Below are 12,137 nucleotides of genomic sequence, written 5' to 3'. Positions count from 1 at the left end.
GAGGGTTAATCTAGAAATTCCCATATTTATCTGCTGAGTTCTCAAGGTGGAAGACAGAGAGGATCTTTGAGGGGCAACATTTGAAGAGTGTTGCCTGGAAGTTTTCCAGAAGGAAAGAGAGAGGTCTGAGGCCTCAGGAAAAAAAAAAAAAACAACTCACAATGTGCTAAGCAGAATACATGTTTTCAAAAATCCATACTTTGACACATTTTAGTATAAGTTTGGGACATAAAAGTGTAAGGAAAAAAATCTTAAAATCTATGAGAGCAAGAAAGAGATGGTCACATGTACACACACAAAGTTCATAAAATTTCCTCCAGATATGCAAATTTAGAGAGTAAACAGTCCCTTTGCCTCAAAGTTGGATCTTTCAGGGAAACATTTTGCAATTTTAACTATCATTTCTCTTAGTTTCTGGGTCTCAGTGGGACCCAGGGGCCATCAGCCAATTCTCGGACTTTGCTTCTCTGTGAATTGCTTGCTCATGTGTTAGACCCCTGCCTCCCTTTCCCCACCAACCTCAGGAGACAATACATTGCTCTGTTCAGGGTCTCAGTCCCAGAGGTCATCTTCTGAAACTGGGCAAATAAGTAAATAAATATTTCTTGAATCACTGTTTTATTAAAAACAACTTTCCCCCTCCAAATTCCCAAGACCTTTTTCTTCCCTTTTCTGTCTTATGGAGATGATTGAGTATATTTTTGAAGAAAATCTTCTCCCAAAAAGCATTTTTGGAAAGGTTTCCTCTTACTTTTTCTTCCCATAGCAAAGTATGGCACAATTCAAGTAAATGTAAATTTAATAATATTTAAGTAAAGATTTAAAATGTTTTTTCTTTCTCTAATTCTATGAACTTTTTTCATAATTGTTATATCTAAAATGATCGATGTGTTATTAGAGAAATAAAAAAAAGTTTTCAAAACATGAAACAAACAAGATTTTATGTACAATACTGAGGGGTGTTGTGCAATACTTAGAGAAACTTTCAAACACACAAACTTTGTAATGAGACCACTGGGTATATTTGTTTCATCTTCCAACAATGGACTGGGTTCAGGAAGGCAGTGGTAATGCGAGTCAGCAAAAGCAATGACTTCCTAAGCTCAGCTATTTAAAGAGTCCCCTCCTCCACTGTATCACACTTCTTGGGATCCATGGGGCGACATCATGGATGAGTGATTGTGGTCTTGGGGAGGTCACCCTGGGAGGAACCAGGATTCAGCATCCACAGATACCCTCTCCAACCTCCACACGCTCCTCCTGGCTGACGTCCAGGTGGTACTATTTCCCCCGTAGCTGGCGGGGGTGTCTGGCAGACCTGCTGGGAAGCCCTGCAGAGTATTTGCATGGTGGCTGGAGGAACTCATTCATGCCCAGAGGGACGTCGTTCAGCAGGAACAAAGCATCCAGACACAAACTCGATAAGGTGACAATTTTCAGTTATCAGAATAAACAGATGGTTTTGCATGTAGCCTCATGCCTGCCTTACATTGGGTGCCCTACAAATACTTGTGGAATAAGTTCTTCAGTCAGTGAAGTTAGGGCAAGTATCAGAGAGTGAGAACCTCCAAGCTGTCAACGGAAAGAAAATGCACAGCATGGGACTTGTACGTTTTATTTGGAGTAAAATGAAGACTATAATCTGGAGAGAGCACTTCGGATAGCTCCGAGAAACTGCTCCAAAGAGGTAATGGGAAAGGCCCGTGCCATACATAATCTAGTGAAGTGGGGTGCATAGAGTCAAGCATGCATTTTGGCAGTCCTGCTGCTAGTCACAAGGAGCAGATGTCCCATTAATGAGCTTAGTGCTCTTCTAGATATGAGAACATGCAACAATCGGGTTCATAAAATCTTCTGAAAATATCTAACTATTCTGCCAGTTTTTCCCAGAGCACAGAGTGCCTCATTCCTGATCTTCACCCTGAACCCCTTCCAGGGGGTGTTGACGGCCAGGAGCTTCAGCACTGATGACTGAATACTTATAGAAGTAGACGGCAAGCATCAATCCATAGTTGGCAAAGTCTAACTGAAGAGCATATTTGTGCAACAGTCTCTGAGTCATTGGAAAAATACAGCAGGTGTGGCAAAGTGATACTGGGGTGAGAAAGAGATTCTTCCCGTTTTAACAGAAGTTCCCACTGTGCTGCCATATTGAGGGAACCAAAGGATGGAGGGCCCCCACAGAAGAGTTCCAGCAGAGCACCGGTTGGCACCTTCAGTGCCCTTCAGTTCCCAACAGCAGTGAAAGCAGAAAAGGGCCTTCATGGGCATCAGACATCTTAGCAGTAGGTGTCATTACAAGGAGCAGGAGGAGAAGAAAACTTGGGAACCATGACCATCATCACCTGGGAAGTGGGATGCTATGACTACAGGCAGACATGACATATTGGTTGGGACTTCCATATCTGATTAGTCCTGGAGAGAAGGAGTGCATATCAGTCAGGGTTCAAGTGCATGAAAGTGAAAATATCTTAGCTACTTTCAACACAAAAATATTCAATATCAGACAGAAAACAACACAATTATGTAAAGCACTTATCCTTCAGTTAAAAAATAAATTAATTTAAAAAAGAAGACTATAGAATCCTTGGGGGATTTAAAAAGTAGGATAGCTCCCAGAACAAAACCAAATTGGCCCACTGGAAAAAATGAATACCTCTGCTAAAGAAGGGGGGATCAAGAGACCAGCACTGAAGCAGCAGAGTTCAAGAACACGTCACCGGTTGCTGTCTGGCAGTTGAGAACCACGCAGCAGTTCAAGAACATGTCACCAGTTGCTGCCTGGCAGTTGGGAACCACGGTGTCTTTTCTGCACCCCTGGAGCAGGTGGCTGAGCCCTGGGTGTTGAGTCAGGCAGCCCAGTATTACCAGGACTGCCACTCCTAGGAGCTGTAGCTGAGGTCACAGGCAGGTAGCTCCTACCTCATCTCCACCTTCCAAATCATGAGAGCTCATCATAATGAACCATCCAGGCCCTTGCATGCAGAGTCTGTAAAATGGATATTCTGTCTTTCCAGCCCATGTCATTCAGGAAGACATACAAAAAGTAAGATAGAAGGGGCACTGTGCAACTGGGGTACTAGGCATGGATGTGAATTTTAAATCAAGGAATAGATGGTAAAACCAGGAACATCTAAGGTGTTATTATTAACTGCTTAGTATTGTAGACAGCTTCTTTTTTTTTTAGACTCTAGATGGTGTGAGCTATGAATGTGGGGATGGTACCTGCTTTATAAGAGTGTTTTGAAGATTTGTTAATTTACTGAGATGAAAAAGTGAAAAGTACAACTGTTATGCAAGGACAATAATTTGAAGTGAGGAAAAAAACCCTCTTTCCTCTAATGAGTCAGAAATAAATCCTACTGAGCAAACTGACAAGAACCTCTAGGAGTTTAGTAGCAGTTAGGACTTGGCATTTATGATGATGAACATTCCTAGTAAAATATGAGTACTTGCCTCCAACTTCCACCATCCCAGGGAGATTTAATTAACTTTTAGCAACATCTCTGATGTACAGCCCCAATCTGCTCCTTCGTCTGACAGCTGGCATCATCCCCTGTCATGACCTGGAGAAAGGAACCATGCACCCCTAGATCACCCCCAGTGGAGAGTCTGCTCTGGATGTCCGCTGAGAACCATCCCTCCTTCAAATCCATCCCCATTCAAACGCTCCCACTTTTGAGGTTGCTCTGAACTGCCACCCTCCAGCCCCCACCTCTATCCTTAGCCAAAAGCAGCTACCAGCTGTTGAATTGTCCCGTGGTTTCTACAGAGAGCAATGTTTAATTATGTTAATTTACTAATATAATGAGTTACTCTCTTGGTTTTAGGATAGCTATGACACAGCCCTGGAAACCAATCTTAGAATTCATCTCTAGTAGGATTTTATGTATTAAAAATGTGCTTAAAATAAGGGGGAAAGGGAGGAAGAGGGGAGAGAAGGAGAGAACAAGAAAGACAAAAGAGAAAAAGAGCTTGATTCAGTTCTTATGCTTTTTATTTAAAGACATGTCAGCCCAGAATGGGAAACAGAGCAAGCCTGTTTGGACAGATTTAGTTTAGATTTACCATGGGGAGCTCGCTCTACCGGACACATCTTGACTCAGAGCCAGTTTCTCTGCCATCAGTCACAGTTTGTTTACCCTCAGCTTTTTGGGTTGAACTGGAGCACCATCCACTGCTCTGATCACAAAAGATCAGTGAGAATAACAGAGTGAAGTGCATCCGTATTGAGCCCAGGGCTGGGGTTGCCAGGGTCTCCAGCCCAAACCATTCCCAGTAGACACCACAGCTCCCCTCAGTCTCATGTATGAAACTGTCCCTGGGGTTTTATACAAACGATCAGATTGGCTAGTGGGGCAGAATGTCCCAGAGTCTGATCTATGTGTGGGGCTTCCGGTTCAAGATGGAGGACTAGCAGGACATGTGTTCATCACCTCCTGCGAGAGCACCAAAATTGCAACTAGCTATTAAGCAGCCATTGACAGAAGGATGCTGGGACCCACCAGAAGAAGATACCACACGTCCAAAGACAAAGAAGAAGAGGTAGTAAGATGTTTGGAGGGGTGCAATCACGATAAAATCAAATCCTATACCCACCGGGTGGGTGACCCACAGACAGGAGAACAATAATACCGAAGAAGTTCTCTCACTTTTGTGAAGGTTCTGAACCCCACCTCAGGCTTCCCAGCCTGAGGATCCAGCAAAGGGACTGGGAATCCCCAGGGAATCTGACCTTGAAGGCCCGCGGGATTTGATTACAAAACTTTTCACAGGATTGGGGAAACACAGACTCTAGTCTTGGAAGACACAGAGGCTGATCTGTGTGTGGAAGAGAATCTGGAGGGATGTGATGGCCACCTCCTCCCACAAACCCTGAAAATTTGACTGGGTTTAGCTCTGCGCAGTGGGACTTGGTCCTGGGTAATTTTGTAGGCACTTTCCCAGTGCAGCACAGTTTTGCTGACCGGCCCACTCTCCCAACAACAGCATGAAGCACTTCAATAGCACTTTGCAGTGCAGTGTTTTTCCCTATTTCCATTTGACTTTCAAGCCCACTGATTTGGAGAGGTGGTGAGTCATTCAACAGAAGTCCTGCCACCAATCAGTTGCTGAATGTGGTTCTGCCATTCAGTGATTCAGCCCTACAACAGAGCAGAAGCAGCGGCATAAGCCCAGCACGAGGCCAGGGAAACAGACAAACCAAATGCAGGTGCCACGCAGGGGGACGGAAAACACTTTCTGGTCTGTTTTGCCAGGGATGGCAGACTTATCACATGTGAATGTGTTTTATTATCCTCCACTGAAAGTCTTCCAGGTCTTTACTATAGGAGAGACAATACTGGCCTTTATCCCATCACAAACTGAGGCTGATGTGGTGGTGTGGAGGGTCAGCATCGTTTAGAACCTCACCGCAAATGGTCAAAGGCAAGTCCAGCTGCAGCCTGTCTTTCTGCTGCAAGACATGGGGAGGTAGTTTCACTTCCCTGAGCCCCAGTTTCCTCACCTGTAAAGTAAGACAGTTAGAAATACTCCCACATAGGGTTAAAAAGCAGTGGGATAATGTTTAGGATGTATCTGAAACAGTAAAGCTCTATTGTTGTTCAGTGGCAAAGTCCTGTCTAACTCTTGAAGTGCATGACGTGACTCTTGAAGTGACTCATGACGTGACTCTTGAAGTGACGCCAGGCTTTCCTGTCCTTCACTATCTCCCAGCATTTGTGCAAATTCATGTCCACTGAGTCAATGATGCCATCCAACCATCTCATCCTCTGTCACCTCCATCTCCTCTAGCCCTCAATCTTCCCCAGCATCAGGGTCTTTTCCAATGATCTGGCTCTTTGCATCAGGTGGCCAAAATGTTGGCGCTTCAGCTTCAGCATCAGTCCTTCCAGGGAATATTCAGGGTTGATTTCCTTTAGGACTGTCTGGTTATAAAACTATAAATAGTTATTACTCTTAAACTGGTTGAGAAAAAGAGCAAAAGTCACCCAAACAGACATTTCAGTGACTGAGAAAATCCAACACAAAATCATTAAATTTTCTCCTAGTGATACCCCTGAATTTTAAGGAAATTGTAAAGATAACATCGTGGCATTAAAAAGAGGGTGTTATTGATTCAAACCACAGGCCCTCCCCCCACAGCACTGTTTAACTCTGAATAAATCTTGTTCTGTGAAATGGCCAGAGTTGCTACACAGGCTTACATGGCAGTGATCTGTGCTTAGTGTTAGGTGTGTTCAAGGAAGCCTGCTCTAAACACCAAGGGTGTCACGTGGGAAACTCCACTTTCCTGTTTCACGGTTCTTCTTTGTTTTGACACTTAAGCTTGCATTCAGTTTCCTTGGTGTTTCCGTCTCTCAGACTAGCTGCTGTGTTCAGTTGCTTCCAGGTGAGGCCCTTGTCCCCTGGGGCCCCATCTCCCAGGATCGATGCAATTGTAGGTGTCATTTCTTTTTTAAAATTTTTAATTAATTAATTAATTAATTGATTGATTATGGCTGTGCTGGTTCTTCATTGTTGCACTCCGGCTTTTTCTAACTGTGGCAAGTAGGGGCTTCTCTTTGTTGTGCTGCGAGGGCTTCTCATTGAAGTGGCTTCTTCTTGCTGTGGATTATGGGCTCTAGGTGAGTGGGCTTCAGTAGTTTGGGTGTATGGGCTGAATTGCTCCAAGGCATGTGGGATCTTCTCTGACTGGGGGTCAAACCTGTGTCTCCTGCATTGGCAGGCAGATTCTTAACCACTGGACCACCAGGGAAGTCCAGAGAGTAATTATCTTGATGAAAGCATCCAGGGGCTCTTGCTCTGCAAACTCAAAGCCTGTCTTTGCTGACATCGCAATCATGGAGATTCTTCTCCTGATGCTCATTTCAGTCGTGTTGACTCTTTGTGATCCTATGGATGGTAGCCTGCCAGGCTCCTCTGTCCAAGAGATTCTCCAGGCAAGACTACTGGAGTGGGCTGCCATGCCCTCCTCTAGGGGATCTTCCCCACCCAGGGATTGAACCTGCATCTCTCGCATCTTTTATGCCTCCTGTATTGGCAGGCAGGTTCTTTACCACTAGCGCCACCTGGGAAACCCTGATTGTTCTCCTAGTTCTTTGCAACTTCTCTCCCATTAGAGCAAAGGAGTTTGAGATAAAAAACAGGGAAAATAGGCCTCCAATGGATGGATGATGGATGAGGATGGAAACCAGTGCTTACATGCAAGCAGCCCAGCCCATTAGAGCACCCTCACCTCGGCTTTCCTTGAAGCGGTAAATATTATTCAAACTCAGAGGTCACTGCCCGTCCAGGAAAGCAAATAGGATTTTTAATATGAACATTTCCTACCTCAGCTGGAGACTTTTCTGTTTTATTTTATTTTCTTCTGGACATAAAACAGGAAGTGAAACTCAAAAATGCACAAGTCGTTCAGGCAAATAATAGATCCAACCTAAGCCTCCGTCATGCTGAATTCTCTTATTCCTATGGTCAGATCAAATGTTAGAGACCACTTCAATTTCTATTGGAGAAGTTCTGTCTTCTGAGCCATATTGGTCTGAAACAGCACCCTTTCCAAGAGCCCATGTGTTTCATCAACAGGTACCCACTAGATATTCCTTCTAGCTTCTGCTTAACAGATGGAGAAAGATTACTTACCCTAAAGGATACCTAACTTCGCTGAGAGCTATGAAGGTCACTGACTATGTGTATGAAATTGTATCAAGGCCATAAAGAAGGCTGAGTGCTGAAGAATTGATGCTTTCCAACTGTGATGCTGGAATAGACTCTTGAGAGTCCCTTGGACCCCAAGGAAATCAAACCAGTCAATCCTAAAGGAAATTAACCCTGAATTTTCATTGGAAGGACTGATGCTGAAGCTCCAATAGTTTGGCCTCTTGATGCAAAGGGCCAACTCATTGAAAAGAGTTGGGAAAGCATCTTTCCCTGTTGCTGGGAAAGATTGAGGGTAGGAGGAGAAGGGGGCAACAGAGGATGAGATGATTGGATGGCATCATGGACTCAATGGACATGAGTTTGAGCCAACTCCAGAATATAGTGAAGGACAGGGAAGACTGGTATGCTGCAGTCCATGAGGTTGCAAAGAGTAGGACACAACTTAGCAATGAACAACAAGCGCCAAGTCTGGCTTTAAAAACCAGAGAATCAGAAGATTCTCAATCAGATTGTGTGGCCACTATCGCGTATGAAATGCCTATTATAGTCGAGGTGCTGCAAAGACTGTCAAGAAGATGAAATAGGCCCCTTCAAGGATTTACCATCTTGTTAGAGAATCAGCAGACTCACTCGAATCAGATCCTCTCAATATCCTCTTGTATTAATTAGTGTTGCAAGAACAGAATCCATTCTAGGTTGGTTAAGCAGAAAAAGGTATTTAGGAACAGATACCAAAAGACTCATGGAATTTCCCAAGATTTGAACTTGGAGTTTTCACAGCCAGGAAGAACACATATGCACTCTTTCCAGCAGGTTACTCCAACAGAGACCCTGAGTAGCCACTTTTGAATACAAATCATGGTCACCTTATGGTGACCCACGAGGTGGTCCATGAGGACCTCTGTCCTACAGCCTCTGAAATCATGGGACCACTCTGCTATACTCTAATACCTTGTCAGGAAAATGACATGTTCCTTCTCTTTTAAATGGATGCCAGATTAGCCAAGTGCAAGTCAGGCTGAACCCCGGATGTGAAGGAGAAGGGAAAGATTTCACTAACACTGAAGATTTAGGCTAAGCACTAACATTATGGAAGCACTAAAATTAAAGAACTCCTTATTGCAAAATTCATACTTAAATTGAAGAAAGTAATGAAAGCCACTGGACCATTCAGGTATGACCTAAATCAAATCCTTTATGATTACACAGTGGAAATAACAAATAGATTCAAGGTATTAGATCTGATAGACAGAGTGCCTGAAGGACTATGGACAGAGGTTCGTGAAACTGTACAGGAGGCAGGAATCAAGACCATCCCCAAGGAAAAGAAATGCAAAAAGGCAAAATAGTTGTTTGAGGAGGCCTTACAAATAGCAGAGAAAAGAAGAGAAGCTAAAGGCAAAGGAGAAAAGGAAAGATATACCCATCTGAATGCAGAGTTCCAAAGAATAGCAAGGAGAGATAAGAAAGCCTTCTTCAGTGATCAGTGTGAAGAAACAGAGGAAAACAATAGAATGGGAAAGTCTAGAGATCTCTTCAAGAAAATTAGAGATACCAAAGGAACATTTCATGCAAAGATGGGCACAGTAAAGGACAGAAATGGTATGGACCTAACAGAAGCAGAGAGATTAAGAAAAGGTGGCCAGAATACACAGAGAACTATACCAAAAAGATCTTAATGACCCAGATAGCCACGATGGTGTGATCACTCACCTAGAGCCAGTCAGTTCCAAGGGAAATCAACCTGAAAATTCATTGGAAGGACTGATGTTGAAGCTGAAGCTCCAGTTTTTTTGACACCTGATGTGAAGAACTGACTCATTGGAAAAGCCCCTGATGTTGGGACATATTGAGGGAAGGAGGAGAAGGGCACAACAGAGGATGAGATGGTTGGATGGCATCACTGACTCAATGGACATGAGTTTGCACAAACGCTGGGAGATAGTGAAGGACAGGGAAGCCTGGTGTGCTGCAGTCCATGGGGGTGGCAAAGAGTCAGACATGGCTGAGGGACTGAACACCAATAATATTCTCAGGACAGCAGGCCCCAGGAAGGAAAATCTTGTTAACCAGTCAGAAGAAGAAGGTCTCCCTCTTTATGAGAGGGCTTCATCTTGGGGAGGCTCCACACTGTTACCTTCTCAGCCCAGTTTTGAGCTGAGAAGGTTCAAACATATTTTTTGGTCAAGCACATTTTTTAAATATGTTTGACATATTTAGGTCAAACGTATTTTTTCCAAGATAGAGGAAAACTGGACAGAGAAACATAAGACTGGCTGTCCCCGAGTGAGTGATTCTCTGTTTTCTTTAAATGACCATTCAGGATCTCAGGTATAGTTTGAAAGACTCTTTAACTGATTTCATTCATCTTTTTTTTCCAATAGGAGAGAAGCTGTAGCTTATAATCACTCAGGCTTTATGTGGTTTGGTTTCTCTTGTCTGATAGCGAGGCCAGAGTATGTTTTTTATTTTCCACCCACTTTCTTGGCCTCTCAAATTCTGCCTTCACAATGGAAAGCCCAGTGATCTCAGGTGCACAAGAATATTCATGCTGTGTTGTGGAAGGACCAGGGGGAGCCAATTTGGTGATCCTGTGTGCACGTCAGAGGCAGAGTTGGACTGGCAGCCGGGCCCTGAGCCTTCAGGGCACTTCTCAGTCTTGGTGCCAGCGCAGCTGCTTTGCTGCAAAGGAAAATGAGAAGACGCCTGTTCAGTCTGGGCTGGTCAGACTAACGCTGCTCTGCTGCTCCTTCTCATGAAGCATGATGGGATAGAAAAGATGCTCCAGAAACTCAGCCCTTCGTCTTCATTAGGGTCCTCATCCATTCATCTCTTACCTACCTGCCAGACACTGGAATAAAGAGGGGACATGCAAAAATGCTGAAGCTTGTGGAAGGAGGAGAGGAGCTTGACCTGTGGGCAAAGTGTTGTGCATGTACTAAGTCACTTCAGTTGTGTCCAACTCTGTGCGACCCTATGGACTGTAGCCTGCAGGCTCCTCTGTCCATACGATTCTCCAGGCAAGAATACTAGAGTGAGTGGCCATGCCCTCCTCTAGGGGATCGTTTCAACACAGGGATTGAACCCACATTTCTTAGGTCTCCTGCATTGGCAGATGGGTTTTTTACTATTAGCACCACCTGGGAAACTCATGTGAACAATGTGTTTGGAGGTAATGAAAGGGCAAAACTATCCCAACCTTCTGGGTAAAAATAATAAAATAAAAAAGAATGAAAAGACCCTACACAGAAACCTGTTCCCTTCCTCCAAAACAAATTTGATCGTCCTTCCAAATGCCCACCCCTCGCTAATATACACACTCTCACAGGCTCTCGCACATACCTCCTGTCCACCACTGGGCTCAGAATTTCAGAGGGACAGGGATAGGGGAGGAAAGGAGGAAGAAGAAGAGGAGAAAAGAAGGAGACAAAGGCCCTCCTCAGCTTCGTGTAGGGCTCACAATCCTGGAGGAGGTGAAACAACCACTGCACCACCCCACCCCACCCCTCTTCTTGTTTCTCCCTTCTCACACTGAAAAGTGCTTCTGACCCAGAAAGAACCCCAGACCTCCTGCCTTCACTTCAGGTTACATGAGGCTGTGTCACACTGTTACTGAAAGGTGTGGGGTGTGCTACTCGCTACCCAAAAGCTAATAAACAGGCCTGGTTGGTGGAAAGGAATGTTTGCTTTATTTCAGATGCCAGCAACTGGTGGGGAAGGTGAGCATCTGTCCAAGGGCCACCCCCGCCTCCCCACCAAGCAGCCACTACTGGCAACCAGTGGGGCAGGAGCTTTTAGAGACAAAAGGAGGGACTACATGCAGAAAGAGTACAGTCAGCTCCGACAGTCAGTCATCTTCAAGGTGATCATCGGTGGGCTGACCACTGTCGTCTTCATTTTTTTAGGCACAGTTAATCTTCAGTCCCAGGGGCTGTTCATTCCCATTTCTTTGAGGCCAGTTCTCAGAATTGTGGCAGCTTATGTCGATACGACAAAGCCTTTGACTGTGTGGATCACAACAAACTGTGGAAAATTATTAAAGAGATGGAAATACCAGACCCCCTTACCTGTCTCCTGAGAATATATGCAGGTAAAGAAGCAACAGTTAGAACCAAACATGGAACAACAGACAGGTTCCAAATTGGGAAAGGAGTACATCAAGGCTGTATATTGTCACTCTGCTGGTTTAACTTATATAGAGTACATCATGTGAAATGTCAGGTTGGATGAACCACAAGCTGGAATCAAGATTTCCAGAAGAAATATCAACAACCTTAGTTATGCAGATGACACCATCCTTATGGCAGAAAGTGAAGAGGAACTAAAAAAGCCTCTTGATAAAGGTGAAAGAGGAGAGTGAAAAAATTGGCTTAAAACTCAACATTCAAAAAAAGAAGATCATGGCATCCAGTTCCATCACTTCATGGCAAATATATGGGGAAAAAAAATGGAAACAATGACAGACTTCATTTTTGGGG

This window comes from Bos taurus, chromosome 28, assembly GCF_002263795.3.
Source record: "Bos taurus isolate L1 Dominette 01449 registration number 42190680 breed Hereford chromosome 28, ARS-UCD2.0, whole genome shotgun sequence".
Classification (NCBI taxonomy): Eukaryota; Metazoa; Chordata; class Mammalia; order Artiodactyla; family Bovidae; genus Bos; species Bos taurus.
Note: the sequence above shows the minus strand (reverse complement) of the source record.